The following is a 24,576-nucleotide window of genomic DNA, read 5'->3' on the forward strand; positions in this document are numbered from 1 at the left end:
GAGACATAATATAACTTCATATACCAAGAGTGTAGGCAAGGCTATGAGTCCATAACAGGGCTAGCATTCAACATCAGTGGAATATATAGGCACCAAATGTTTTTTGTTTTTTAAGATTTTATTTATTTATCTGACAGAGACACAGCGAGAGAGGGAACACAAGCAGGGGGAGTGGGAGAGGGAGAAGCAGGCTTCCCACCAAGCAGGGAGCCCAATGTGGGACTCGATCCCAGGACCCTGGGATCATGACCTGAGCTGAAGGCAGACACGTAACAACTGAGCCACCCAGGCGCCCTGGCTCCAAATGTCATGGTAAAATGGTGGACCAGGAAATCACACCGTCAGTTAGAAGAACAGGTATGAGAAAATATACGAAATGGATGCTTTCCACGCATTAGCTGTATAGCAGACATTGGTTCTTCTGGCTGCCTAGCACCATCCCATGGAATTTGCTTTGGGGAATTCATCCCTCATCCTTAATCTTATCATTTTGGTGGGATTAGCCTTATCCCAATTTCCATGGATGAACCCAGATTGGTTTAATCCAATTACCATATCTCATCTTCCTAGTTATACTGATTAACTCATTAAATGGATGTGCATTTAACAAAATCCGAGTCAGTAAGCTACTGTGGTAGCTGCTAAAACGTTAATAACCTATAGTCTCCTCTTCTTCGTTTTAGCTAATTTTTTCCAGTGTGTCCATGAGTTCTGTGAACACACCTACAATATATAGTCTATACTTCTGGTCTATACTTCTCAAGAGATGGCATGTGTGAAAGCCCTGGGGTAAGACAGAGTTGGCTTTCTAGGACATGGAAAGGTCCACATGTCCAATGGCTGATCCGGCTGGAGAGCCTGGGAGGTGCCAGATACCGTCCGGTCTTAGAGGCACACTTAGGGTTTTGCATCTTATCCTAATGCCAATAGGAAGCCAGTGAAGCATGTTAAACAGGAATGAGACAAACCTGCCTTTTAAAAATCACTGATAGGGGGCACCTGGGTGGCTCAGCTGGTTAAAGCGTCTGACTCGTGATTTCAGCTCAGGTGATGATCTCTGGGTGCGCATCCAGCTCTTCGATCAGCTGGGAGTCTGCTGGAAATTCTCCCTCTCCCTCCACCCCTCCCCCTTGCTCGTTCTCTCTCAAATAAATAAATCTTTAAAAAAAATAAAAATCACTGATATAGTTTTTCTGCCACATCAAAAACCAGTCAGGGTGTTTGTTCCTGTGAGTTCCTTTGAGAGATGAGAAATAGGCTGTACACAGTGAAGTGAGCAGTACAAGAGCCAGAAACCATAAGCTATTTCCTACAATTCTAAAAAGTTGAAAAATGGAGAGTATACTTTTTTTACAGGGAAGAAGTCATTGGGAGTTTTTTGGCGGGGGGGGGGGGGGGACATGGCCACAAAAGACTCAAATTTCAGTTGCAGGTTTATAGTCATAGGCATCGATCTTTCCATTCCTGGTACCTGTCATGTGACGAAGGAATAAGCTCAAGTGTACACATCTGAACATTGCCACACATGTCTTGAAGAAAATATCAGGCAGATGTCATTTTCTGTGGGTAGGATACTTCTGGACTTCGGGAAGTTAAATTTAATCCAAGCATTATTTTCTAAATGTCACTTCTCATTGTCCAGTCCATTTTACTGCTCCAGGCACAAATCATTTTTAATAATGAGTAATATGCAGGGTAAAGGACAATTATAGTCCAGAGGTCTTACAAATCAAACGAGTTGCACAGATAAAATCCCTGAAGCAAGTCCATGAATCCATAAGTTATGAAATTCAATTTGCTTAAAATGTCACCAATTCATCATCTCCAGTTTCTGAGCTAAGTAAGAGAAGCTCTAGAGAGTGTAATTCTGATCCCAGTCACCACTTCACCCAGCCTGCTATTCTGAGACCTTTTCCCTCCAAATCTAGGCTTCACCGTTCTTTAAAGTTCCCTAGGTGCTGTATAAATGTGTTAATAACAAGGCAACGATTCCCCCCAAACAAAGCCTTGTTTGAAGTGCCACAGACTTCGCTGCTTCAAAGTCTTAAACCAATTTGACTTAATTTCTGGGGCATAAAACAGAAGGAAACACACTCTGACTGAGACACTTTTTTACTGACGAGCAGCCCTTTTCAAGGAGCCTAATGTATCCAACCACAGCCCTTTAGTGCCACATATTTCCATTACAGTCCTTTCAAAATAACACTGTGATGGCCCACAGAGCCATTAAAATGCCCCCTTTTGAAGCAGGTTACTGAAATCCATTACTGTAATGTGTTTTTCCCTACCACACTCCTGGTATAGATTGCTATCCCTTGGGCCAGGATTTAAGATTATTGCATGCACACACAAATAATACATTAAAAATTCTGACTTAATTAATGAATTAATCTTCCTTTTTAAAGGAAAAGCATTAATGCTATAGGTTTTTTAAAAAGACATAAAACGATGTTATGTGTTACAATAACGTAACCAATGACTCTACATTAGGTTTTAGAGCTCTTTTCCTATTTCCTAGAACAGGGTATCTGAAAACTCAACCAGGGCTAGAGCCAATTTTTTTTCTGATTTGCTCCACTGGTCTCTAGCCTAACAGGATGCCAACAAGAATCTGTCAGTAAGAATTACATCAATTCAGGGAATACATTTTAGGAATATGCACCTCATTAATTACTTGATGTGCACTCATTTTAGGAACATGCACCTCAATTACTTGATGTACACCTACAGAGTACATCCTAGGTAGGATGGGTGTGTGTGTGTTAAAGATATTTATTTGACAGAGAGGGAACGCAAGGGTGAGTGAAAGAGCACAAGCAGGAGGAGTGGCAGAGGGCCAGACATGGGCTCGATCCCAGGACCCTGGGATTAAGACCTGAGCTGAAGGCAGAGGCTTAACTGACTGAGCCACCCAAGAGCCCCCTAGGATCAGTGTTTCTTAAGCACATGCCAAACGTTTCTTTTACTCCACTTAAATAATATCTCCTGCCTAAAATAACAGATCACCTCTAGACAAACCAGGGGCCCTTCAAGTCACCATGTTTTGGGATGAATCCTAAAATAATCCCATGAAATTAGGATTTCTGATTGTTTCTCTCAAAATATACAATAGTCACAATTATGAATCACAATCCTAAATCAATTTCAACTTCTAAGGTTGCCCAAAAATGATTGTGTCAGAAGTGTTTGGATTTTGTTTTTATTTTAGCTTTTTAATTAAATGACAATGTGATTCAAGATACTGAGTCCCTTGGAGAAGTAAGAAGGAGATAGAATTCTGGAGAGGCACACAAGGGGTTTCAAAGATAATGATTAATGTACTGTTTCTTAAACTGGGTACTGGATACATGGATATTCCCTGTATGAATAATCTTTGTTTATAAAGACTATTTTGTATCTACTCAATATTTTATAAAGCCAGTTTTGAATGCAAAGCAAAGTCATGGAAATAGTCCCTGTTCCACTTTCCACACTTGAATTGTTACAGCCTAATTGAAACAAATCAAAGACCTGTGAAATCTGACAAGTTTACTGATACTTTCACAAGAACCCTACAGGAATAATGTTGCCTCTGAAAAGACTTACCCAAAGTTGCTGTAAGATACTATTCTTTAATACCATGATACCCCCTATCAACATTAGGAGGGGGAGAAAATTATGCTTCATCTCAAAAACCTCACTTTAGAAACAACCAGGCACCATCTACCCCCACACAGCAAACATTTGTTTACTGTACACCTTTTGAGTAGTGATCTCGTACTTGTATTATTGCAAATTCAGAGACAAATACACCATCTCTGCCTTTAGAGAGTTTATGGTCTAGCAGGAAAGGAAGAAAGACTTACAAACAACTGATATCATACAAGATAACATTAAAGAAGTGCGAAACAGGAGTGGAACAGCATGCTATGAAATTGCCGGAGGCCTCTCTTGGCAAACTGAGCCCACGATGAATTCACACTGGCCTAGGGTCAGCCCCTCACCCTTGCAGCTCCAGAATTTCATTTTATCAATGCCCTGGGAGTTGATCAGATTCAGAGATGATGACTCATACTCACCAACTCCTAAAAGCCAAAAGAATATAAATCAAAATGGCAATTTATAAATTTGCAATAAGAATTATCACTGCTAGGAAGAGCATATGTTCTTCTTGCCAAACCAGCACACATCTCTCCCTGTGGACAAGCTAAATGGCAAGCCCCATATGTGGGGAACATGCTAGGGATCCCAGAAGTCAGAAAAGGTCAATGAGGGGCACCTGGGTGGCTCAGTCGTTTAAGCGGCTGCCTTCGGCTCAGGTCATGATCATAGGATCCTGGGATTGAGCCCCACGTCTGGCTCCCTGCTCAGCGGAGAGCCTGCTTCTCCCTCTCCCTCTGCCTACTTGCACTCTCTATCTCTCTGTCAAATAAATAAATAAAATCTTAAAAAAAAAAAGAAAAGGCCAACTAGTAATAGAATTATGTTTTTAAAAAGTGTCACTTTGATAACTTGACATGTCCAGCCACACAAAAGGGCCATGCATCAGGAAGACTGCTCATTCCTGTAGTCCTAATAAGACACTTTCTCCTCTAGACTGGACCAGAATGAGCGTGGTCAAAGTCTGCCTTCCTGCTTCTCCTTTTTGTATGATTCTTGTGTTCTGAAGTTGTGTTCTTTCTTTGGTTATGTGAAAAATGTTAACCAGGTTAGAGTCAAATATTCTACTGGGGAACTATTCAGCATCTTTGCATTGCTGTACCCTCTCCCAAAATTTAATTTATGAGGTAATTCTCAAAGTGCTCTTACATATGGCTCATGAGAATGGCTGACTTTAGGGTCCAGGCAGAGGTGCAAAAGGAGATGGGACTGGCTATGGAAGTCTGGGGTAGATCGCAAGTTCCGTCAGTATCTTTAATACTATTCTAAAGAATGGCAAGCCATTGAAGAGTTTCAGGAATTGTAGTGAGCTATTTCATCTTAGAATGAAACAGTCTTTACAAATTCCTCTGGGGGATGCCTGGGTGGCACAGTTGGTTAAGCCCCAGACTCTTAGTTTCAGCTCAGGTTGTGAGATGGAGCCCCACATCTGGCTCTGCGCTCAGCACGGAGTCTGCTTAAGACTTTCTGCCCGCCCCCCCCCCCCCCCCGCTGCGTGCATGTGCAAGTGGGCATGCACACGCTCTCTCTTTCTCTCTCAAATATCTTTAAAAAATTCCCTTTGAAAACCATTTTATGGGAAAATATTTCATAATATTTGTGACATTTCAGGTGCACTTCATTCAAGGTGTACATCCTTTAACAAGAACAAGCTCAAAGGATATCATTGGAGTTTCTTCTCAAAGAAAAACTAATACACAGAAAATGCAACCCAATTATTTTATTTTTTTAAAAGATTTTATTTATTTGACAGAGAGAAACACAGTGAGAGAGGGGACACAAGCAGGGGAAGTGGGAGAGGGAGAAGCAGGCTTCCCACCGAGCAGGGAGCCCAATGCAGGGCTCGATCCCAGGACCCTGGGATCATGACCTGAGCCGAAGGCAGACGCTTAATGACGGAGGCACCCAGATGCCCCAACAACCAAATTATTTTAAACAGAACTTAGAAAATTAATGCATCTCTTAGATTTTTCTCATTTGGGTTTGATGACTAAACCTTAGTTTCTGGACCAAAGCTGTCTAGTAGATCTATAATGCAAGCCACATATATAATTTAAAATTTTCTAGGAGTCACATTAAAAAAAATGCCAAAAGTAACTGGTGAAATTATTTTTAATTGTAAATTGTATTTAACCCAATGTATCTAAAATGTTATTTACACATATAATCCATACAAAAATTTGTGAGATTTTTTTTCATATCAAGTTTTTGAAATTCAATGTACATTTTATGCTTATAAAACATCTCAATTCAGACTAGCCATATTTCAAGTGCTCAGTTGCCACATATAACTAATGGCCAACATATTGGATAGCACAGCTCTACACTATCTACTGTCAACCCCAGGGTGTCCTATAATATTAGGTTGAGTTTTAGAGAGACTTAAAATTATATGGCTAATGAGAACTGAGGAGTTGGGGCACCTGGGTGGCTCAGTCAGTTAAGCGTTTGCCTTTGGCTCTGGTCATGATCCCAGGGTCTGGGATTAAGCCCCACATCAGGCTCCCTGCTCAGCAGGGAACCTGCTTCTCCCTCTCCCTCTGCCTGCTGCTCATCCTGCTTGTGTTCTCTCTCTCTCTAGCTATCTCTCTGTGTCAAATAAAATCTTAAAAAAAAACACTTCTTTACAAAAAAAAAAGAACTGAGGGGTTATAGGCATTGAATATAGCATATAATATAGTATTTAATATTTTAGGAAGAGAGAGGGAGAAAAGAACATGAGAGTTGCTTTGAACAACTAATTGGTTCATTTGCAGCTAATTAGGAAAGCCAGACCTCTAGAAATTCTTTTTCCCTTTGGAAGAGTTTTGAAAACACAAAGGACTTTGTTCTTTGTCTGGATTTTCATAACTCCACTTGGAACATCCTGGTTCAAAAGGTAGCCTATACATGTTGAATTAGCCCCAAACTGCTAACTGAAAAATCCCCACTGCAAAAAAGATCCTATTCTTCCATTATCCTCCTAACACTGATTAGAGATGAGAGAAAGGAAAGCTAAGGCTCACTGATTCCACACATATTGCGTTATTTTAGACAATCTGATTGCATGTGTATCTTCATATATCCCCACGTGGTAGCTTCATTCCTTTCCAGCTGCCAAGAAAACAACTCTTTTAGGTAGTTCTACCCTCTAGGGTGTTGAGGAGCAAGAATTCCTGTGCCCTTCAAGGTCCTTCTAGCCAAACTAAGAATCAAATTGACTTGAGGCAGATTAACAGAAGAAAATCAAATTTAATAGCATACTTATAGGGAATCCACACACACACAGAAATTCCAGTCAGGCAGGCAAAATGAGGTATATATCTTATTTTGAACCAAGGAGAAAGAGGTAGGGGTCTGGGACTTCAGAAGAAGGGCATGCACTTCACAGGGCGATAAGAAGAGCAGATATTTGGTAATTAGATGTTTGCTCTACCACACAAATGGGTCACTCAGATAAAATGTATCTCTGCTAATAACCCTTATTAATGGAAACATAGAAATTGGTAGAGTGCTCCCTAAGGATAGGGTCCTCCTCCACCATTGTCTCCCATGTACTAAAAAAAATAGAAGTTAAATACTAGTCCAGTTAATATAATTGGTTATCAACTAGGAAACCAAAAAGTAAACAGTCCAGTTGCTCTTTTGAACATGATGCAGAAATAATCCTATAACTTAATAAACCAGACACATTCTATTAGAACTCATCGATCATTAAGCTCCATGTATGGGCAGTTCTAGAAGTGGCACATAACAGAACCAGCATAGGTCATAGAGGGGCCTGCATTAAAAATAGAAGAAAGAGCTACATTTTTCCATTGTGACTCTGAATAATCATTAGTAAATAAAAATAAAATCACACCACAGAGTCCCACATAAAAAAAGACAGTCCATGGCCTTTCTCCAACATTTGCCTTTCTTATTTGGAAGTTGAGATAATATCAGAAATATATACAACAGGAAGGTCCTTGGCAAGAATATGGCCAAAAAAAGAATTGGTCTGCTCCAAATAATGAAACCCCATGAGTAACCAAAAAAAAATATTTTTGTTTCAGTTCTATTTAGCCCCAATATCCCCCAAATGAATTTAAAAACAAAATGCAAGCCCCTGCACATTCCTGGCTCTACTCACCTACTTGGTAACCGGACAACAGCCAGTGGACTTTCGTCTGATGTTTAAAAGTCACCTTGAGATAAAGGAAGTATAGATTGTTTTAAGAGAAGCTTCCTATCCCCCTGTCATCACATGATATTAAACCTAAATCTTTTAAAACAATTTACCAGTGATTATTTGAATACTACAACCTATTTACAGCTGTGTTTCTACCTTCCTTTTTTTCCCTACATGTGATAGGGCATACCCTTAAATGTTTTAATAAAATGGATCACTGTTTGTTGCTTTCTAGTTTTACATGTCAGTCCAGCCAATGTCTTACGTACATGCTGTGTGTCAGATGTGTTGTGTGTGGCAAATTAGGCTACAGAAACTTACAGGCAAGTGAGAGAGGCAGACATACATCTTGGATAATTTTAATATAATGTGGAAAAGGCTGTGAATGAGTTGTCCGAGTGCCCTGAAGAAATACAGAAGAGACACTGGTCCACTCTGGCATTCAAAGAAGGCTCTCTGTATTCAACAAACATTAAATTAGATCTTGAAGGGAGAGTAAAAGCCAACCAGGAAAGGACATTCTGAGCAGTGGGAAAAATACATGAAATTATAATGATAATTATTGGAACCCACCATTTGCTAAACATGAAAATATCACTTTTAAGTAAAATGAGAAAGATACGAAGTGACAGTATATACAGTGTGTTTTCATCAATTTCTATATATACACTTTTCTTAATCAAACTGTATTGCAAGTTAAGAACCAAACCTCAAAGTTCAGAGATGCTAAGGGACTAATTCACAATCATTTAGCCAGACACTGAAATGGAATCTACTGCATGGCAAAACCCCGCCAGTACCTCATCTGTGAAACGGGACAGAGGTGAAGAACTCTGGGGTGCTTGGTTTTCCATAAGCATGGTCTAAGGGTTGGAAGTTGAAGGAGAAGAGACAGAAGAAGCAAGTACAAGAGGGTCTTATATGGTATGCTAAGGGATTCAAATTTTATTTAGAGCCATTATTTTTTTTTTTAAAGCAGAAGAGCAAAATGGTGAGATACTTGTTTAGAGAAATCATTACCCCTCAATGTGGAAGATTTTCCATCTATTATCATACATGTCTGTAGCACACACTCTGTCAGGTTGTGCTGGGCAGTGAACATCCCTCTGAGGCTAGGCACACTGTTAGAGGGGGTTAGACTAGAGGTAAGAAGACCCTTAGGAACTACAGTCAATGATATTGTAACCGTGTCATGCGGTGACAGCTGGGAGCTACACTTGTGGTGAGCACAGTGCAACAAACAGAGAACACCTGAAACTAATGTAACATTGTGTGTCAGCTATACTCAAAATATTTTTAATTAAATAAAATTTAAAAATAAAAACAAGCAGAAGAAACAAAAGAAGTCAGGTTTGGAGATTGTAACATTTTTGCAACTTCAATCTGAAAGGTTGCATGATTTTCTCCAGCAGCTGATTCACTTCCCTAGATTTGGGAGTTGAGAAGGTAAATAATAGGATAGACCCAGGTTTAGGTTCTATTAGGTCAGATGATGGAAAGAGAGGATGGTTAAGGGAGCTGCAAAATTTTTTTGAGGGGGCAGGTGAGTGGTGGATAAGGTATTGAACAATGGGCTTGGATCTGACTAGGTTGGTAAGGGCAGGAGATTGATTAGAAGGAGATCGAAGGATGAAAAGACTAGAAGACAGCCAGAAGTCAAAGCAGGTGAGGTGGGAACACAGGCATGAGTGTACTGGAAGGATAGAAATTGACTACAGAGCGTGATACTGGAGTTAAAGATTGTTGAAATAGAGAAAGGTTGGTATTGACTAGTTTCAGGATGTGTTTGTGGGTGTGGGGAACTAAAGAAGATTGGAAGGAAAGATTATTGAGGTGAGGAAGTCAAGGAACTGAGATGTCTGGCAAATGTTGACCATATGTTTGTTAGGGAAGAGACTCAATCTTGTAAGCCTCATTTCACAAACAGAGGAAAGTACTTCCCAGAATATGTCTATATTCATTCATTCCTTCTCGCTCTCTCCCTTCTCCCCTCCCCTATTTCTGTTTTCCCCATCTCCACTTCTTTCCATTACTATATTAGCACCAAAATATAAAACTCTGGTCATCAGTAATAAAGTCAGTTAATTTATCAGTAAGCCAGTAGGTAATTATTCAAGGACTTGGTGAGTACCCAAATAGTACCAAATAGTTTGAGAGAAAGATGAAATAGATGCTCTCTTCCCTCAAGGAGATAGCCCTCTAGCTAGGCTGTTACATCACACATACATCTAACAAATCCTGGATACGAATATATTTTGTATAAAACTAAGAACTACATGAGAAAGAGAGACAATGAGATTTGTAGCAGTTATGTGTGGTTTCACTGAGAGGAGGCTGACTTCAGTTTGGGATTTGAATTATCTAAGGAGTGAAAAAGCAAGGAAAGGAGACTAAGATATCCAACATCTTTATTTTAATTTTATTTCTTTTGCTCTCAACATTTCCCTTTATTACAGTGTCCTTTCTCTCTATTAAAAGGATTTTATAATCATGGAAGGCTCTCAATCTGACCACAGTCAAAACATTAGGGTCTATTATCCCCCTGTGTTCTTTTCAGCCATAACCAGGAAGAAACAAGCCTACATGTGGTTACTTGAGGTAGAAAGTCAACTTAGTAAATGCAAACAATACAAATTACTGCTTACGTATCTTTTAAATATTAACTTTAGGGGTGCCTAGATGGCTCAGTTAGTTAAACGTCTTGATTTCAGCTTAGGTCATGATCTCTCAGCGTGGTGAGATCAAGCCCCACACTGGGCTCCATACTGGGAGTGGAGCCTGCTTAGGATTCTCTCTCTCCCTGTCCCTCTGCCCCTCCCCACTGGTGCACCCTCTCTCTCTCTCTCTCTCTCAAAAAACCAAAACCAAAAGAAAAAACTATATATCTGTATATATAATATATATATATGTATGTATCAACTTTAAATTGTTTGATGTGAAATGCCAATATTCATACAGATTTTATAGTCCCTCAGTTTTTCCCATGAAAACCATACATATCATGTTTTTGACCTACAGAACTTTTTCTATTAGTATAAAATATAAAAACTATTGAGTAGACTCTCGTTATTTAATTTGAGGGATATTAAAAAGCATAATTTCTAATCTCATTACTTGCTATTAAAATTCTAATTTTATGCTTTCTCTGAAAGACTGCTCCTGAAGAATTGCCTTTTAGAAATGCAGAATATATATTAGCCCATCTTTGTAATGAAACAACTTATTCTGTCAGGGTTGGGAATTGTTCTAGTAAATGGCAAAGCATTCAGATACATGGTCAGGTGTATTATTTCCATCAGGTAAATTATTACAAGTCAAAGTGCACATTAGAAATAAGACAAAATTATGTTACCAAGCCACATACATAAGCTGTTTAATTTTCTTACAAACACTGCCTGAAATGAAAAGTTTTCTTTCCAAAATCTGTTAGGAAAATAATATGTGGATTAAATTCCATTAGATGGCAAGGATTTTAAGGGCAAAGACATGGTCTTATTTATCTTTGTATTGTTACTACCCGGCTTAAAGCATTCAATAAATGACAAATGAATGAACAATTTTCTAGTTTCTATGTCAGTTCTCTCTTGTTTCCCAAAGTGATACTGAACAACACTAGTTCAAAGAAATTTTACGTATTAGAAGAAAATACTATTAGTGATCATACAATTTGTATAATGCTAGGTTAAAAAAAAAGGTTTTTTTCCCATTCAATTTCTTAGATCCATAAATCTGCAAGAAGGAAGAAAATAAATACTAAAATTTCTCAAGTTTGGTTACAGGACATTATTTTCCCCTCACAAGGTAATTACTGTGGGCAAGTGGTACACTGTCTTTGGCTGAATTGCCCCAGAAGAAGATCCCAAGACAAGCATACAAGTTTATTTGAGAGATGATTCCAGAATGCACTAGTGGAGGATTAGAGTGGGTTGGGGAAGGGAAGGGAGCCAATGAAAAGTAAATTACCAAGTGGGTTTTCCACCTGGAAAATTGGGCTTAATCCTGCTGGTGAACTCTAAGAAGCTGTGTAGGTCATACCTTAGGGCTATGCCAACTGAGGGACTAGGGTTATTTATCCACCAGTTCCCAATAGTCTTTGGTTGAAGACCACTTCTTGGGGATATTAACTGTGCCCAGAATTTCTTGTCTTCCCTGCATATGGGCTGAGCTCGTGCCAAAGCTCAGAGACCCTTCAGGCCAGAATTGTTCCTGCTTACATTAGAAGTCAAAGGTCAGCATTCATAGGACAGGTACTCAGAGGGTACGTCAGGGTTCTGACAGCATCTGCTATATCTACTGAACACACTTCAAGAAAACTCTGAGAAGACGCTATTTATGAGCCCTACTGAAATCACACAATAGTCACATAAAAAGGTATTGATCGCCTATCATGATTCTCTATTTGTTAAGGGAGTGAAGTCATGTATAGTTAAAATCCAAAATAAATTTTAAAATTGACATCTACAATAATTTTAAACTCTTCCTACTCAGCACTTCTCTCCTTTTAAAGAATCTCACAAATTGACACCATACACACATTTAAGTTTCAGTATTTTTTATCTACTTAAACACCGCAGTAAAGAGATTAATTAACATGGCAAATCTTAAAAAGAAATAAAAGGTAAATGAGATTAACTTATGATATTCTTTTCTTGTACAATTTTTCTGTTTCAACATTAAGGTTCTAGCCTCATAAAATGATTTGGTGAGTTACCCCACTTTTGTTATTCTTTGTTGCTGAAGACAGGAATTATCTACTTCTTGAATATTTATAAAAGTATAAATAAAACCTATAAAACTACCTAAATTTCTTTTTGCTTTGGTGAGATATACATTTTAACTCTTCATTTAATTTCTTTAATGATTATAGGTCTAATCGGATGTTTTACTTCTTTTAGGGTCAGTTTTGTTTAGGAAGATTTTGCTCAGAAGACCATTTTGTCTAAGTTTTCAAATGTATTTGCATTAAGTTTTCCATAGTATTCTTTTATTATATTCCAGTCTCTGATGTATTTGTGATTTTTTACCTTTTTCATTTCTAATGTTTATTTGAATCCTCTTTAGTTTTAATTTTCTCAGTTTTGTATTTTTTCTTTCAGAGACCCAACATTTTGTTATGTTATTTCTTGGCTTTTATATGTTGTTCTCAATTATCCTTTTTTTTTTTTTGTCATTACCTTATTAAATCTTCATTTTTGTTTTAATTTTTTTCAGACATTAATATAAGTACATTAACCTTTTCCATTAATTGTGTGCTTGGTTTATCCTTTCTCATTCTGAAAAAAAAAAAAAAAAGCCAAAAAACTCCTTGTCCTTATATTTTGGGATTTTTCTACAGGTTTTTGTTTGATTTCTGTTTACCATGATTTGCTTTTTTGTTTTCATTTCCAAATTTCTTCTATATTGATCAAGTCTTTATCCCATCCCTCTTTACTGGTTAATGTTATAGATTCTGTTTTTATTTCTTAGTAAATATTCTTAAAATTTCTCATGCAAAATTGCTTAGAGTTAAATTTTATCAATATCTTTACTCTCAATCAAAATCTATAAGGACCTTAGAGCTTTAATTTAGATCATCTCCTTGCCTGCAGTATTATTTTTCAGTATTTTGTTCTACCCTGTTTGATATTCCTATCCTTAGTCATTATTATTATTATTATTGCTAATTTATTCAATCAATGCTTGTTTTACTTACAGAGATGCCATTTATATTCTTAACACTCCTTCTTGCATTTTAATCCTTCCTTTAGGGATTTTATTTCCTTTTTCTTCTTTAGTTTTGCTTTTAGTAAGAATATGCAATTGATACAGGCTTTTCTTTTTTGTTTTGTTTTGTCTGGAAATATATTTTTTGTCTGTATTCTATAATATTTTAGCTTGCCATTTTATATAGAATTTTAGATTGACATTTATTTTCTGGTTGCTCTTTTTGTGAGCAAGCTACCACAGTGGTAAAACATTAGAAATATTTCTGTAACACTAATGAAAGAAGTTAAAGATGTAACAAAGAAATGGAGAAACATTCCATGCTCATGGATTGGGAGAACAAATATTGTTAAAATGTCTATAGTACCCAAAGCAATCTACACATTTAATGCAATCCCTATCAAAATACCAACAGCATTTTTCACAGAACTAGAAGAAACAATCCTAAAATTTGTATGGAACCACAGAAGACCTGAATAGCAAAAGAAATCTTGAGGAAGAAAAAAAAACAAAGACGTAGGCATCACAATTCTGGACTTCAAGTTATATTACAAAGCTGTAGTCATTAAAAGAGAATGGTACAAAAATAGACAAATAGATCAGTGGAACAGAAGAGAACACCCAGAAATGAAGTCACAACTATATGGTCAATTAATCTTTCAACAAATATTTGAAAGAATATTCAATGGGAAAAAGACAGTCTTTTCAACAAATGGTGTTAGGCAAACTGGACAGCAACATGCCAAAGAAAGAAACTGGACCACTTTCTTATACCATACACCAAATAAATTTGAAATGGTCTAAAGACCTAAATTGTTTTATGCTTTTCACCATAAAAGCATAAAAATCCTGGAGGTGAACACAGGCACTGACCTCTTTGACATCAGCTGTTGCAACCTCTTTCTAGGTATGTCTCCTGAGGCAAGGGAACAAAAGCAAAAATAAACTACTGGGACTTGATCAAAATAAAAAGCTTCTGCACAGTGAAGGAAACAACCAACAAAACTAAAAGGCAACCTACTGAATGGGAGAAGATAGTTGCAAGTGACATATCTGATAAAGGATTAGTATCCAATATATATAAAGAACTTATGAAACTCAACACCCTAAAAACAAATAATACTATTTAAAAATGGGCAGAAGACATGAATGGACATTTCTCCAAAGAAGACATCGATGTCCAACAGACACATGAAAATATGTTCATCATCACTGATCATAATGGAAATGCAAATCAAAACTACCATGAGACATCACCTCACACCTGTCAGAATGGCTAAAATCAATAACACAAGAAATGACAGGTGTTGGTGAGGATGTGGAGAAAGAAGAACCCTTGTGCACTGTTAGTGGGAATGCACTGTTAGTACAGCCACTCTGGAAAACAGTACAGAGATTCCTAAAAAAGTTAAAAATAGAACTACCCCACGATCCAGCAAATGTATACTAGGTATTTACCCAAAGAATACAAAAGTACTAATTCAAAGCGATACATGCACCACTGTGTTTATAACAGTATTATCTACAATAGCTAAATTATGGAAGCTGCCCAGGTGTCCATCAATAGATGAATGGATAAAGATGTGGTATATATATATATACACAATAGAATATTATTCAGCCATAACAAGAAATGAAATCTTGCCATTTGCAACAACAACTAGAGAGTATAATGCCAACTGAAATAAGTCAGAGAAAAACAAATACCACATGATTTCATTCATATGTGGAATTTAAGAAACAACAGATAAGCAAAGGGGGGAAAAAAGAGAGAAAAACCAAGAAACAGACTCTTAACCATAGAGAACAAACTGATGGTTATGGGGGGGTGGGGAGAGGGAGGGATGGGTTAAATGAGTGATGGGGATTAAGGAGTACACTTGTTGTGATGAGCACCAGGTGTCGTGTGGAAGTGTTGAATCACTATTGCACACCTGAAACTAATATTACACTGTATGTTAACTGGAATTTAAATAAAAACTTAAAAAAAAATAAAAAGAAATATTTCCTTTAAAATCAGAGGGAAGGGCACCTGGGCAGCTCAGTCGTTAAGCATCTGCCTTCGGCTTAGGTCATGATCTCAGGGTCCTGGGATCGAGCCCCACATCAGGCTCCCTGCTCAGAGGGAAGTCTGCTTCTCCCTCTCCCACTCCCCTTGCTTGTGTTCCTTCTCTCACGGTCTCTTTCTGTCAAATAAATAAACAAAATCTTTAAAAATAAATAAATAAAGTCAGAGGGAAGAGGGTATTTGCTGCACAACCTTTATTCAACATTTTTCTGGTTTAATATCATAAGAAATAAGATAATTAGAAAGAAAGAGCTCAAATTTTATTATTCATAAATGAAATGAATATTTATGTAAATATGTAAGAGAATTTATAGGAAAAAGTATAAGAAAAAATTTTAAAGTTCTGAGCAAACCATGGACCTAAGTATAAAAACTAAACTTTAATGATTTTAGAAGATAACACTTGAGAATATATTAATGACCTCAGAATAGAGATAATTTTCTAGAACAAAACACCATGAACCCAAACCATAAAGGAAAAGATTGATAAGTGTTTAGACTGTAGTGAAATTTTAAACTTCTTTACAAGAAAAATATCATAAACAAAGAGATAAGCCACATACATAGTGAAAGATTATCATAATCTTATAATTGATAAAAATCAGAATATATAGAGTATCTACTAAACAATAAGTAAAATGCAACCAACCCAAGACAAAATGAGCAAAGACCAAGAACCAGCGATTCACAGAAGATGAAACCAAATGGCTAATAAATGTGTTGGCGACAATTCTTCCCTCCCCTGTAGTAGTTAAATGCCTATGCTATAGTCTCATAGGGGAGGAGTAGTTCCCACTTTATGGATGTCAGACTCAGCTGAGTGCCTAGCTTTGGTCAATGGGACATAAGCAGAGTGTAACAAGCAAAACTTGAAATACCTTGACTAACGGGGTTTGCACTCCTGTGCTCCTGACTTTGGTGCAAGGAGAGAATCATTAGCTGGCTCACTGGCCCAAGGAGGATAAGAGACACATGGAACGGATGTGGAGCCACAGACCTGGGTCCTGAAGCAGAGCCATACCACTTGGCCCGCAGACCCACAAAAATAAATGATTGCCTCTGAGTTTTGGTGTGGTTGGTTGCCCAATACTGTTTCAGCAATAGCCAACAGATATCTATCTATATAAAGATAATCAACTTTACAATTAATATGGGAAATAGATGAAATCCCAGTGATGAACCATGTCCTATCCATCAGATTAGCATTACATAACACTCCTGTACAGTACTGTGGAGAGTGATTTGACAACACTGTGCAATGTTGAAGAATTACAACTTCTAAATATAGAGTCAAGAAATCTATTCATTTGGGCACGAGGAGACATATACAAAGAATGTTTATTATTAAAGCACGGCTTATGATAGCCCTTTTTAAAAAATCTAAATATCCCGGGCGCCTGGGTGGCTCAGTTGGTTAAGCAACTGCCTTCGGCTCAGGTCATGATCCTGGAGTCCCGGGATCGAGTCCCACATCAGGCTCCCTGCTCAGCGGGGGTCTGCTTCTCCCTCTGACCCTCTTCCCTCTCGTGCTCTCTGTCTCTCATTCTCTCTCTCTCAAATAAATAAATAAAATCTTTAAAAATAATAAAAATAAAAAAAATAAAAAAAATCTAAATATCCCTCAACAGGAAAATGGATAAATACATGGCAATATGTTCACAGTATGGAAAGCAGTAAAAATGAATAAACCAAAGCTATGTGCTTCAGCATTAAATCTCAAAAACAATGGTAGGCAATAAAAAGCAAGCTTCAGAAGAACTTAAAAAGTATGATTCTACTTAGATACTGTTCTAACCCATGTACAACAGCCATATATTATACAGATAGATACTATCTATGCATCTTTACATAACAATACCAAATTTAGAAGTCAGAATGAGAAAATTATAGAAAAATTAATACAAGGGCCTTTATTGAATCTGGCTATTCAAAAAAATATAGGAAGTCTATCTAAAAAATAAGATCTGACAAAACTGGGTGGTGGGTACACAACTGTAAGTCATGTTATTCTCTGAGCTTTTCACTGTGGCTCAGCATTTCATAATTTAAAAGAAAGAGCTTTGAATTAAGAGGTAAAAATCCTTTTTCTGACACCAGCTCTGCCATTAACTGGCTACGTGACCCTTGGCAAAACTAAGGCCTCCCTGGACCTTTGTTTTCTCATCTGCAAAATAAATGTGTTGAACTAAGAGACCTTTAAATTTCGCTGCACCATTAAAATTGCAGATTACATTAATTTTTCAAACCTTGAATTAACTGCCTATTTTGATCCATTACTCTGGACAGAATTCACAATATCTATTCGTACATGCAAAACCATCAATAGAGTCCTGTGACCTCAGACAATTAGTTCGTTTAAGGAATACAAGCTGAACTGTGGGCGGAACAGTGCCTCATTCCAGGATCGTGAAGGCTCAGAAAGTAAGAATGTTCTAAAAGGTCTTTGTAAAGATCTTCGTGACTAGGAAATTGTTCACATTGTTCTAAAAGTGAAAGAACCACAAAATAAAGCAAACAAAGTTATCATCCTACGGAAAAGAATGAGAGCAATATCCTTATGAATGTTTTATGGAAATCTGTATATATCCTTAACAGGACCCAACCCACGGCCCAATCTTCTATTCTTCCATGACACAATTGATGGACAACTGTGATAATTCGAAAAATGTGACAGGCGGAGGTTGGCAAAGTACAGAACTAAATTGGTGTCATTTTTCTACTGTAGAAACAGAAAAGTATCACTCTTGATAAAAAGGACATATTAAACCTAAGGATTAAAATGAATTTTCCTAATAGATTTGTGAATTCAGTAGCAACAAAGTACCAGTCTTTCTTCCCTCTAGGTATATTTTGTGTTCTTAATTCTTGTTTCAAATTATTGAAAGAAAACAGAGTTCTTTGGCTACCAAATGTATTATGCCTGACTGTTTCCATATACAGTATATGAATGACAAAGCTATTTCTACTAATGTCTTAGCTTTCTTACCTTCTGACATATAGGACTGCCATTCTAAAATGTGTTTTATGCTCTAAATTTCCTGCAAATTAGGCTATGAAGCCGAGGAAACTAGGTTTTTGGGAATTAACTTTCAGTGGTTTCCTGGAGACAACCATCTGCAGCTACCTATGCATGGGCACTTGACGAAAAGAGCATAGTATTCTGTAGCCATGAAATAAAATGTTCTCATGGTTAATAAATACATTTTATAAGAGATGCCAGACTTAAATTCTCATTATTCAGTAAGGGCATAATTTATGCTTATCTTGGTCACAGTAGCTGAAAAATATTGAGTGTATTTGATGAGTGGCCTCCTCCCTGTGTGCATTTAAGAATTGAAGTCCCTTCTGCTTGGAGAGATCTTATCCATCATGATCAACCAAGAACTTTACTTATGAGAGGACCACCATGTGATGAGGACCACTGTGCTCTCCCCTCCACAGCAGTGTCATCCTAGTCCAGTAAACATTTCCACGGTGGGCAGTGCAAATCCACAGTATCCTACAGCACCTGACAAGAAGGGGAAGGGGGGGGGGAACAACAGAATAAACTGCTGATGTGCCCAACCTCCTCCATTTGGGAACAGTCATTTATCATGGTGCAACAACACTCAGACTCCTCAAAGCTTTTCAAAACTTCCCATCCTCTGTCACATTCCTCCTCACAGTGGAGGATTGCAGACCTTCAAACCAGAGCCATGGGGGCGACCTCTCTAATGCCCAAGTTTGTTCTTAACAAGGGAATGCCTTCGTTCCATATTTGTCACCAGAACGTTTATCTTCTTCTAACATGTAAGTGCTGAGTATCTGAATCGTGTTAAAGAAGAGATGAATAGTTATGAAAGGTAAAGAGGTAAAATCTTTCCTCCTGTTGCCACCTACCCCTCTCAGGAGACACAGAACCTCCACTCCCTCCAACTACTATTATGCTTCCTGAAGAAGGAAGACACAGCTCAACAAAGAGATTTCTACTCTACGTGTTGGAAGTGTGTATAAGAAACTCAGAAGAGAGGGGCGCCTGGGTGGCTCAGTCATTAAGCGTCTACCTTCGGCTCAGGTCATGATCCCAGGGTCCTAGGATCGAGACCCGCATCGGGCTCCCTGCTCCGTGGGAAGCCTGCTTCTCCCTCTCCCACTCCCCCTGCTTGTGTTCCCTCTCTTGCTGTGTCTGTCAAATAAATAAATAAAATCTTTGGGGGAAAAAAAAAGATAAAAGAAAAAAACTCAGGAGAGAGACCAAAGATAAAAATATAAGCCTAGGAGTCTTCTACCTGGGGAGCATCACTGAAACTCTAAGAGGGGAAAAGCATTCCTTTCGCTCAGCTTCCATAAAAAATTGTATCGATGGCTGTGCTGGTTCACGGGACTGAAGGATGCATCAGTTAGTGTTGTACAAGGAGGTCAGTGCAAATTCTATCAAAACAAAAACCAGAACGTGTGATTGGTGCCTGCCTTCAAATGGCTAACACATTGCTACATTTCTCCCACCACATAGCCATCAGAAATCAAAGCTAAACCCATTTCACAGACTTTTGGCTGAGAGAGGGCACTACCATGCTAGAGTACATCTAGAGGAAGCGGTCAGCCTGTTCTTGCTTGAAGAGGGGCCAGATTCCTACCAGGGCTCCTGCAGGCTGTCATTAGCATGGTGGTTGACTTAGTGCCTTGCGTACATAAGACGCTGAGAGAATGATGAATCTGAAGCATATTTGGTCTTTGTAGTCATCTCATGAATTTTAAAAATGCATTTGAATGGTAAATAAGATAGTAGTTGAAATTATCTTCAGAGTTTTATTCTCAAACACTATTTTAACATAGGACAAACAGCAATGCTAGAATGTGTTAGGAAGAGGTCTTTTATACCAAACATAGTCTTTTTTTCCATACCACCTGAATATTTGATAGCTTGGCCTAAGAAAGGCTGTTCGAGTAAATAATAATTCTGCTATACTGGGCTTTTGAAAAGAACATTCTAATACTCTTAAACCCTCATCAGAAAGGTGTTTCTCTGCACAACATGTCACATTGTATTTATGTGTGTGAAATAGTCATCACAATATTGGATCTGTGAACATAAATATTAATGAAGTAATACAGAAACAATTTTATTGATTAAAAGGTATCTTCCCTTCCGAGGATATATTCAGGATTATCATTATGCCTCTTTAAATGACTACCATCACGACTGACACCACAAAGTAGAATTCTAAATTTTGAAAACATGTCTATACCCTAAGCAACTGACTGCGAATAAAGTTGTCAACATCTGATTTAGAACAAGTACGTTTGTGGCCTTGTTTTGTCACTCCATTCGGCTTTATGTTATTTTTAACACTTCCTATTGCCTCCTGCTATACAAAGACAGCTGTGCTCCCAAATGTGTTCAACTTCACAGTTATGTTATAATTGCCTCAGAAAAAAAAAAAAAGAGATGCAAATAAAACATAAGTAAAAGGAATCCTGGTCACAAACGTGAAGGCACAAAGGTGTTGCTCAATTAAGTATTTGCATGAGGATACTACTGAGAGTTTTGAGTACGTGTCAAGCCCTAGAGATCAAAGTCCATTAAATATAAGGGAGAAAAACATAATTATCTTTCATGACTCCTAACTAGGCAGAAATTGATTAAGTAGTCTCAGGAAACAAACAGAGGTTTGCTGGAGTGGTGGGGGGTGGGAGGGATGGGGTGGCTGGGTGATAGACACTGGGGAGGGTATGTGCTCTGGTGAGCACTGTGAATTGTGTAAGACTGATGAATCACAGACCTGTACCTCTGAAACAAATACATTATATGTTTAAATAATAAAAAAAAATAGTAGGAAGGGAAAAATGAAGGGGGGGAGATCGGGGGGGGGCGGGGAGACGAACCATGAGAGATTATGGACTCCGAGAAACAAACTGAGGGTTCTAGAGGGGAGGGGGTGGGGAGGATGGGTTAGTCTGGTGATGGGTATTAAAGAGGGCACGTTCTGTATGGAGCACTGGGTGTTATATGCAAACAATGAATCATGGAACACTACATCAAAAACTAATGATGTAATGTATGGTGACTAACAAATTAAATTAATTAAAAAATACATATAAAAAAAGAAGGAAAAAAGGAACAAACAAAAGAAGTTAAGTAAAAATAACTAGAAAACTAAACCGAAGTAGACATTATCACTATTTATAATTGAACAGTTGTATGTATATGATATTCATATGATCAATTATAAGTGAAAATTAATAAATATAAGTTATAAAAACTAAATATAAGCACAAATCATTAGTCTTATTAATAAGCATTGTGATCCGGAGCAAGTTGGTTACTTTCTGTTTTCTTACCTGTAAAACAAAGACAATGCATGAAAAGTCACTGTATCATAAGATTCTTAGTTGTAAAAAAAACAAAAAACAAAAAACACAAAAAACAAACAAAAACAGAAGCCAACTCAAGCTAGTTGAAGCAGAAAAATAAATAATTTGTTCAATGTTTTTAAGTAACTACACGAGCTACAGGAAAACCAGAACAACCAGCACAGAGGCCCTCTAGCCAGAGCCAGGACTCGGCGTCAGAATGGAGAGCAACCAGGGACAGCAACACCATTCCCACTGCTCAGGGACACCGTGCTTTGCACCCACAACATGGGAATCGCTGGGCACGGGATGCTGTCATTGGAAACTCTGTCACTGCTACCTCCAAGAAACTGGGTGTATCTTCTGTCCTCCAAACCAGAATAGATTTTTTAGGATCTCTTCTTCTAGCACAAGTCAGCTTCAAAGACTGGCAGGAGCGTATCCCACTGGCTGCACCCAAGTCACATGTCTGTACTTAGCTACAGTGAAGTGGGAGAAATGAGTTTCTGGTTTCCATGAGGAGAGGTCCTCTCATTGGGTTTCAATGCCCCTAAATTTAAAAAAGGATGTGGAAAAAAAAAAAAGGCAAAAAGAATGGAAAATATCCATCACAGTCCACTCCTTGGCATCTCAACTTTCTCATACACTCCTCCTTGTACAGAAACTTTCAAGCAAATACATCCATTTTTTTAAACAAAATTCACATTTTATTTAGGTTGAAATAAACTATACAAAATTGATTTTCTTCACCAAAAATAACAGCAATATTTTCTGTATTATTCCTAAACCACAAAACACTTATTTTTGTAGGTTTTCCAGGTTTTGTTTATAAATCAAGATGAGGCAGTAGATATAGCCATGGAAAAAGAGGAAAACAGACAAATCAGTTGTCAGTATCCATGGCCTCTGATCCTGTCTTGACCAAATACATCCATTATTGTATCCAGCTCTAAGTCAGGATCTCTGGGATAAGTTTATTCCTCCTCTACTTTATAGTCCCGTATCTAGTAAGATGTAACCTATGGATTATAAAAATTTCCATCAGCATAACTCTACATAAAATTACAAGGCACAAGAGGAAAGTATGTATACTTAAATACACATACTTTCCACATCAGTCCATTTGTTTTCAAGTCACAAAGCTATAGGTGTTATTAATGATTTTTCTTTTACAATGTACATTGCATACTTTTGTTCCTAAGCCAGCAACACAGCTGGTTGTTGTCTTCACCTGAGGAGATGACACCAAACTATCCCTGAGGTCTATGAGTCCTGCCTGAATGAAGCCACTCCAGCCATCTGTCACCATTTACCACAGTGCATGGGAGGATTTCAAGACACTGCAGAGGATGCTTGGTTACGTCCGTTCTCTGCCCTTTCCCCTTTGCCTCACTGATTAATGGCAACTCTATTTCCCTCAGATCATCCAAACCAATTACCCCTGCTATAACATATAGCTTGCCTGTTAGTACACTAGCAGGAAAAGCTAAGAGTTGTGTTGGTTTTCTCCAAGTAAAGAAACCACATCTGGAGCAGCAGGTTCAATGAGCATCATTATCTAATTAAGTGTATAATAATCTACTCACATTCTTAAAATCCGCCAGTCCTCTGTATAGGCCAAATAGGTGAACTGAATGGCAATATGGTAGAATAATTGCTTGAATAGTTGCAAGTTATTGATGAGGGCACTCATGTCTGCAGTCCTTTCAGAAATGTGAAGTTGTTTTACGATAGTGGTATGGAGAAGTAATTCTAGGGACTTCTGCTTGTCTTTCCTACAATGATAGCCCTCACCCTATAGGTCAATAAACCAATACAGGTATTCTGCTAATTGCTGACTATTTCTATTCCAACTCTGGATTCTGAACCTGGGAAATAAACCAACAGGTGGGTTTATGGACTCACTAGACCCACGTGAGAGCCAAAACGTCATTAATTACTCAAGTTCCATAGGTCACTACTCTCACTGATGAGCCACAGTGGTAGAGAACCACTACAAAGCCCTTCAAGGATCCTGGTTTTCCCCACGTGGACATATTTTCAAAGCCTTGGTGAAAGGCAAAGGAGCCATAGTTAAGGGGTAGCTGAGCAGTTTGTACACAGTAATTCCTATCCCCCAAAGCTTTTGCATGTCTTTCTCTACAGTCCACTGAGGATGTTCTGGCATCTCATTTTCATTTAATGTGTGAAACTGTTGGGTCTACATTTCGAAAAGCCAAGCAAGTTTTTAAGGCCATACTCACTGCTGAAGTTAATAAACCAATATCATAATTTCTGGTTGGCATATGCACATCAATACATTTAGGCTAAGCCAACATAGTGTTCTTTCCACATTGGTCTACCAGAGTTAGGATTCATTCCCATACATATTTTTTATATTTCAGCCAATACAAATTGTCAAAATCTCGCAACTTTTGATGTTTATGGTGCTCCGCTCAGATCATCTTTTGAACCTGCCTCCTTGGAACCTGTTTGTATTTGAGTTCTGTTATAGGTTTAGAAACTCTGAGATAGGGAAGGTGAATTGAGTAGGATCCACATTTCTCTAGAAGACCTAAGGAGAATTCATTAGCCTTCAAGTAAGGGAAGGCTTACTTCCTCAGCCAAGAGAAAAAGGGTATTTCTCCTGGGAAGAGAGGCTCAGAAGAATTTGAAATAAGCCCAGATGTCCCCATCTCAATCT

The sequence above is a fragment of the Mirounga leonina genome, unplaced genomic scaffold (genome assembly GCF_011800145.1).
Source record: "Mirounga leonina isolate KUSES-001 unplaced genomic scaffold, KU_Mleo_1.0 Mir_174, whole genome shotgun sequence".
Classification (NCBI taxonomy): Eukaryota; Metazoa; Chordata; class Mammalia; order Carnivora; family Phocidae; genus Mirounga; species Mirounga leonina.